The sequence below is a fragment of the Pinus tabuliformis genome, chromosome X (genome assembly GCF_031772625.1).
Source record: "Pinus tabuliformis cultivar Carrire ecotype Pingquan chromosome X, CPIR1, whole genome shotgun sequence".
NCBI classification, from domain to species: Eukaryota; Viridiplantae; Streptophyta; class Pinopsida; order Pinales; family Pinaceae; genus Pinus; species Pinus tabuliformis.
In genome coordinates this window covers 1,355,484,909-1,355,492,989 of record NC_142308.1, presented here as the reverse complement: position 1 = coordinate 1,355,492,989, position 8,081 = coordinate 1,355,484,909, and positions in this window count along the sequence as shown.

The window sequence follows — 8,081 nt, the reverse complement described above, 5'->3', positions numbered from 1 at the left end:
CAACATCTCCCCAAGAGGATAAAGGACTAGGATTTCCATCAAGGGGAACTCCTTGTTTGGTGTGCTCCATCTTTTCAACCTAAAGATCAACGCGGGAATAAGGGTGATTGTTCCGTTTAAAATAAATTGTTAACGACGCTTTAGACACAACTTGCTTTTTCACTTTTAAAGAGTCGAGAAAAAGCTAAAGATGACTCTAGTCTCCTTCGATGTTTTAACGAGCCCGAAGTGACAAATGCTCGGATGGAATTTTTCTGTTATAGAGTCTGAAAAAGGCCAAAAGAAACTGCTCTGGAGATCTAGGCAGAGGGTGTACCAAACTTTTTGCAAAACCACAGAATACTTTTTACGGTACGAGTGGTCGATCTTCGTGAATGCTGTGTTCACTGCATTGCGATCAGTAGGGCGGCCGACACGGCTTCCTAAGGATAAAGGATATATGCCTATAGGGGTCTCCCAATATATACGTGACGGTACGTGGGAGCACAATCCGTACTAGTGCTATCGTCCCTCAGGAGGAATCACCCACCTTCTTAGAGATCGACAGTCACTAGGCTTAACGATGCCGGAACACGTCTCTACCTAGACCTCTATGTTGTGTGTTATGTTGCAAAGCGTTGTTAGGTTCATTCAATATATTTTAAGTTGATCTTCTTAAAGTTTGTCTTTCAGGATCACCACGAGATGTATTGGTACAAATTCCTAAATGCAGTCTAAGATGATAAGCAAGCTTTATAATCTTTCAACTTTGAAAATCCTAGCTACTAAGGGAAAAGAGAGCGACTATCTTTTCTCAAAGAGCAATCAGCACACTCTAATGCACTCTTCCTAAATCACACATGCAAACTTATCAAAATGCAAATGCACAGTGCAAGTGTTTGTTTTCCACTTTCTTAGTATAAATGCCTACAAAGAAAGCTTTTTGCACAACTTTGAATTTGCTTTTAAATGACTGAAAATAAACAAGTTTACTTTTTCCAAAATCAGCAAGGGTAGAAGAGATTACAATCACTTTGCGATTTTTCGAAAGAAATACTTGTTTCGACACTTAAAAGTGACAAATTCAAACCAATAAGCGAAAGCAAATGACAATCAAACTGCAAACAGCCAATGAAATCTCTCCTAAGATCACAATCAATCAATCAATCAGATCTGAATCAAGGCTACAGGATGACTATTTCGCTCATGCAAAGGAAAACTGTAAATGACGCCACAAACACATAGAAACACTTACAGTCTTTTTGTACAAAAATGAGGCGGAATTCAAGCAAAGAAAAGGGGTATCAGAGGTGGTACCTATGCTGGTTAAAGGCTGCAAAAATAGAGATCAAACAGGGCAAAAGACAGCAAGGAACCCCAGCTGCACAAGGCCACACTGGTTCAGCGCAAGTGTAACACTGTCAGTTTGAAATTCAATGCAGGTAGCCTTCACGGGACCTGCGTTGAAATGCAGACTGCCTTCACAGTGTCTGCGCTAAAAGGAGAAACTCTCGTTTCTCTTGGTTTCCGGGTCATAAAATGCTCAAAAATCAACTGTTTCAGGCCAAATCAGAAACACAAGCAAGGTATAAACAGAGGGATGCTTTGAGAGGGTACTAAAGACTATCACAAAGGATCATCAAGTCATTTGTGTGTCCATTGTTGAGATCATAGACAAAAACCCAGTGAAGGATCAAAGCAGCAACATTCTACTTTGCAAAGCAGTTCGATTGTTGCTGTTGAGTCTATGAGGTAAACAATGATGCAAACACAAACAAAATGACTAAACAAGTTCTTCCACAGCGGAGTCGCCAATTTGTTGTGGGGAAAAATGCCTATGCAGGACGATCCTATCCACCTAAGGTGTGACAGTACCTTAGCAACAAACAAATACAGCTACTTCGATTTCTTCCTTTATGAAATATGAAAGAGAGGAGATTGGTAGACTTACCGTTATCTTCCGGTTGTCCCTCGATCTAGATCCTCTCCTCTTTGGGTGTCCACAGCTACTCGCCTCCTTACGAGATCACAAGAGAACAGCTACCTGTGACAAGAGAACAACTACTTGCAACGAGAGAAGGACACAACACAAAGGCAAATATACATATTCATAAATGATTCAGGATTAGAAGTAAATCAAATACACTAATGCAAATCATACAAAATACACCAGCATATAGGAAAGAACCAAGAAGCTTTATTGATTGATAAACAAGGTTCAGGAAGAGATACAACCCATAGGGTTCCAACCCAGCATCTCCTTCCCAGCAGAATGGAATTCCTTCTTCAGCCCCTTTCAAAGCATAAACACCCAATGATCTAACCACAATCCAACAGCAATTCTTTGCAATCACAATATTCCAGCCTCCCTTGACCTCATGGAGAGAATTCTATATAAAGGAGTTTTGGAGAGAGGATGAGTCAGCCTGAGAAGTGACTAGTGTCCTCTCCCACTTCAGTTCTTGAGTCCACTTGGAGGTTCTTGCTTCCACTTGGAGATTTGGAACCTCTTACTCATCACCAGTCAAATTCCCTGACCCAAGTGTCATTTTAGAAGCTTCCTGGGCATTGACACCTTGAGAAATGAGTCTGCCACTTGTCGAGTTACACTCAGCGTAGGTAGCCTTCTTTGCAGTTGACATTCAGCGCAGGTAGATAGTGGAGCAGTTGACATTCAGCGCAAATGCTCAGTGGAGCAGTTGACATGATCTAGAATTGGCCTGTTTTTGAGTGTTTTCAGGTGGAGAACTTTTGTGAATTGCTGTGGTTTGCTGGCCTTGTTCCTCTAGGGGTAGGAACAACATGTTTAGGGACTTTGGATCCCTTAATTATTGACATTTCATGCTCAGTGATGCAAGGCACAAAAATGTCTATAACACCCAAAAGGAAGAAATGGTCCCCATTTCATTGAGTTCCTCCATGAGATGAGGAAACTTCTGCTGAACTTTGTCCCTTGTCAGCCATTTGCCTTAGTGAAGGAGTTGGCCTGCTTTGACAACTTGATATAGTTGTATCCTCTATTGTTGCATATTCTTGATCTATGTGTCCATGATATGATCAGTTGTGGTTCCATGAAGTCTAGATTGTGCTCTGTTGGTGTGAGTTTTTTTGCAATGTGAGATGTGTCCCAAAATGGGGGAAAGTATGGCTAAAGGTGATTTACATTGAACACTAGGTGTAGACCAAGGAACGATGGGATGCTGAGCTCGAAGGAATTGTGCCCGATGGCCCTGGTGATAGTGTATGGCCCATATTGGAGTAGGCGAAGCTTGTGGTGGGGTTAGGAAAGGCGCTCCTTCTGCAAATGTAGCCAAAATTTTTCACCCACCTGGAACTTGTGCGAAACTCAATGTTGATCATGGTGTTTCTTATACTTAGCATTGCATCTTCGAATTTTCATGGACCTATTGGCGAATGTGTTGAATGCACTTAATGAACTTGTTATCCCTTTCAGCATCGGTCTGCGCATGAGCCAACTCTTCCTGAGTGGCTGCAAATGGTATGGTCACATGAATGGGGCATAATGGCTGAAATCCTAGCCCAACTTGAAAGGGGTTGTGGCCTGTTGAGCCGTGGAGAGCTCTATTGTAGTTGAGTTGGACATAGGGGAGACTTTCATCCCATGTGCATGGATGCTTCTAGTTGTACATGCGCAAAATGTGTATGATTATCCTCTTGACAACCTCTATTTCGCCACTAGTCTGGGGGTCGAAAGTTGTGGGCTTAATGAGTTTTGTATCCAGCATCGACTAGAGACTTGACCAAAATTCACTTAGGAGTCTATTGACCCGATATGAGATAATGGATTGTGGGATCCCAAAGTGTACCCACACTCACTCAAAGAAGAGCTTAGTAGTGGCCTCTTTTGTGATACTCTTCTTGTAGGTCGGCATGATGGCCATGCTAGAGAATTTGTCGATGACCAAGAAAACACAATCGTTTTCGTGCTTAGTAGAAGGAAGGCCCGACATATAATCCATGGAGACAGATTAACAAGGCCAACTAGGAGTAGGTAGAGGACTATACAGGGCTTTCTTCTTGATGGTTGGTTTGGAAATGGTGTAGGTGGTGCGGGATCTAATGTACTTCCCAACATCCTGATGAAGTTTTTGGTAGTAAAAATACTTATGCAATATCGCCATGGTTTTCTCTACCTCGAAATGTACAGCAACCACAGTGTAGTGCACCTCCCAAATCATCTTGGCACACCCACTTGAAGGAACATGTATGTGTCCCAAGTGGCATAACAGTGCATCATAAAGGTGGAAATTTGGAACTTTCTCCCCTTCCAAGCGTGACTGGTATATGCTGTCAAATTCTGGATTGCTCTTGTAAATATGCGGCCACCCCAATGTCTCGTGCCCACAGGAGTCGAGCACAGTGATTAGTGCCATGACCAGTGGTCAGCTGAGGTAATCAACAACATTATTGGTGTTTCCCTTCTTATACTTAATGTTCAAATGGAATTGTTGCAAATAGATGGACTATTTCTGATGGCGATTGTTCTATAACTTATCTTGTGTCTGTATGAATCGTAGATGCCTCCACAATGGAATAGATTTCTTTGTCGTAAGTGGGTGCTTTTGAACTATGTATGAAAGTGTCTCACTGTGGTAAGCCACTGGATGCCCATGTAGAGAAAGAACTGCACCAATAGCATAGTCAGAGGCATCTGTCTCAATCTCAAATGGTTGTTGTAGGTTTGGTAAGGTGAGAACTGGTGCAGAACAAAGGTGATTCTTCAATTCGGAGAATGCTCATTGCTGGGTTTCCGACCAAAATAACTTTTTCTTTCACTCTGCCCTTGGTGACTTGACTTAAATACCAAGTGATATGAAAGAACCCGAACACAAACCTACAGTAGAAATTGGCAAGACCCAAAAAGTTTCCGAGTTTTGTTAGAGTAGTTGGGGATGGCAAATCCTAAATGACTTGTATCTTGGATGGGTCCACATGTACATTGTGCTCCTCAATGATGTACCCTAGATATTGAACTTGGGTCATGCCAAAGGTACATTTCTCCAAGTTAGCACATATCTTGTGTTGTCGAAGGGTTTGAAGGACCTATCAAATATGGTGGAGGTGCTCTTCCCAACTCTAGTTGAAGATCAAGATGTCATCTAAATACACCATCATGAATGCATTGGTGAAGGGCTGAAAGATGTTGTCCATTAGTCTCATGAAGGTTGTAGCGATGTTCGTCAATACGAACAACATGACCAACCATTCAAAAAGGCCCTCCTTCGATTTGAGGGGAATTTTACTCAAATCAAAGGGTTTCATAGGCACCTGGTGATAACATTCCTTCAAGTCAATCTTGTTGAAATATTTTCCCCCCTTGTGCTGGTCCAGAGGGTTATCAATTTGCGAGATTGGGTACCTATTCCCGATAGTGATCTTGTTCAACGCCCGATAGTCAATACAGAGCCTAAAGGTCCCATCCTTCTTCTGTACCAATACAATCAGGCTCCCACAAGGTGATGAGCTTGGCCTGATGTGCCCTTTCTACACTAGTTCATGAATTTTCCTCTTGATTTCATCATTCTCCAGAACAGAGCGTCAACAGATTGGTCCATTGGGCAGCGGCATGCCCGAGGTCAGATCGATGAAATTATTGACCAGACAATGGAGAGGTACCCTAGTGGGTGAGGCGAAAATGTCCCTATACTTCTCCACGACCTTGTCCATATGTTGCTTCTGTTTAGAGGAGCCCTGCCGGGAAGCCGTGGCCACAACCTTCTTCTTACCTTAGGGGACAATCATAAGGAAAACGAATTTCCTAGTCTCTGAAATGATCTTACTACATTTCTTTGTAGTGAACAAAGAGATAGAGGTAGGCGAGGCTACCTTCGTTATCCTGTACAAACTATTAGTCAAAGCAATAATCAAATGGAAAGGTATACACTCATATACAGCATGTCGCTTCCACAAGTATGGTTGTCCTAACAATACATCAGAAACTTCAAGAGGAGCAACGTCACACAATACCTCATCTGTGAAGGGCTTCATGGTATAAGGAATGCTACACTACTGGCTTACACGAAGATCTCATCCTTGGTGAAGCCACCTAATGGTGTACGACTGTGGATGTGTTGTAGTCTTTAGGCCAAGCCGCTTCATGACTTTTGCTGAAATGAGGTTCTTTTGGCTCCTGTTTTCGACAATGAACTACAGCGGACAACCCTTCACCCACATCTATGAGTGGAAGAGGCATTCCCCCTCCTCTGGATCTTCAGGCTCAATTTTATGAATCTTTGTGGTGGCCACAGTGGCACTTGGCTCCACATCAATTATTTTCTTCCCTTTATTAGTCCCCTTATCGAGTTCTAATTTAGAGTCGAAATGTGTGTCTAATTCGGAAGCCTTCAGCTCGGTCACCAGTAACTTCTTGGCCTGATAATCACTTGTATTATGATTGGAGCTCTTATGGAACTCGCACCATTTTCTAATTTCCTTCTTCATCTTCGTGGTGTTTCTCTTTTCTTGTGGCTTTGGCAGGTTGTCTTGGGTAGCCATCCCTTGGATTGGTCCCTTGTTTTGTGGTTTGGGGGTGCATTTTCCTTGCTTTGGATTCACAGATCCAAAGTCTCGCTTCTTCTATTTAAACTTCTGCTCAATCTTTACAGGATACCAATACGCTGTGCCAAGCGAGGAAATATCCAAGAACTCCCTCTCATCCTAGATGTACTTGTGTAGACAACCACAGTACTTGAGCACCAGATTCTCCTCAGTATCCTTGATACACAATGTTGCATGAAGGGTATGGAAATAACTTGTGAACTACAACACATCTTGGTCCCTTCCGTGCCGTAACGTGGTCCAATTTATCTATTTATCTTCATATCTCCCAACATGGTATTATTGTTCCTTGATGGAATATCAGAAAGAATTCCAAGTGGGTGCAACTGAAAACAATGATGGTTGACTCTCATCCTTTTTCTCACAGTAGGTTTCCCACCAATCCTTGACATGTGGGACCTATTTGAGAAGTGAAAACATAATCGTTTCCCAATTGGAAAAGTCATGAACTGAAAAATATCCTTCCAATAGATTTAACCATTTATCTACAACGTCTACATATATCAGGCCTTTGAATATGGGAATATTGAAGTTAACTTGTACCTTGAAAGGGGTATCACATCCAAAGTCACTGTTGGGTGAAGATGCATCGCCTGTGGGTAGGCATCGAAGGATCTGGGTAAAGTTATCCATCATCACATCCCTTTGTCACTCGAGGGCTTCTTCGAGCAACATTTTGAAAGGATCTCCTGCCCCCTCATCTTTTTTTTCTTCCGCATGGGAGGTCATCAGGTTTTACGAGGCTGATCCTACAATGGTGCATCATAGACCATTTAGGTGCTAAGAACTTCTCTACGCCCTTGGTTTTCTTAGATCTTGTTGAAGCCCCGAAAATTGGGTCGACAACAAGGGGGATACCCGCCCGGTCCAGACCTTGGTTAGCAGCTCCTTATCCGTTTGGTATAGTTGGTCCGACTGGGGATAATGGGACTAGTTTCCCAATCTAAGGGTGTGTGTGTGTGCAGAGTTGGATGATGCTGATCTAAGAGTTTTAATCTAAGCTACTTTAATCTAATTCTATGCTATTGTAATCTAATGAAAACAACACATCTAATCTATGCTAACCCGGGATGTATTTCTTCTATTATGCGATCTAAATAGATTTCAAATAATAACTGGTAATAAAGATCATTCAGCTATCATAAGAATGGAAATCAATTAAGATGAACCACTTTGCATAAAAAGTTAGGAAAAATAGTTGTGAACAGCATATCGCATAATAAGTTATTCATATATCAAACATAAATAAATAGCTCCACCATACAAAAGTGCAAAATGGTAACTCAAACATTCATGCAATAACATATAAACAACTAAAAATTGTATATCACTTTAAGAATATAAGCAGATATGGTCAAGAGATAAAAGTACCATTTATGACTAGTCTTACTCATAAGCTTCAAGCAACAATGATTTATCTCTCCTTGTTCTAATATCTACCAAGAGTATAGAAGTGCAACATCAGTAGCAGATATCAAATGCAAACATTAATAAACCTTGATCCATTCATTCATCAAAACCTC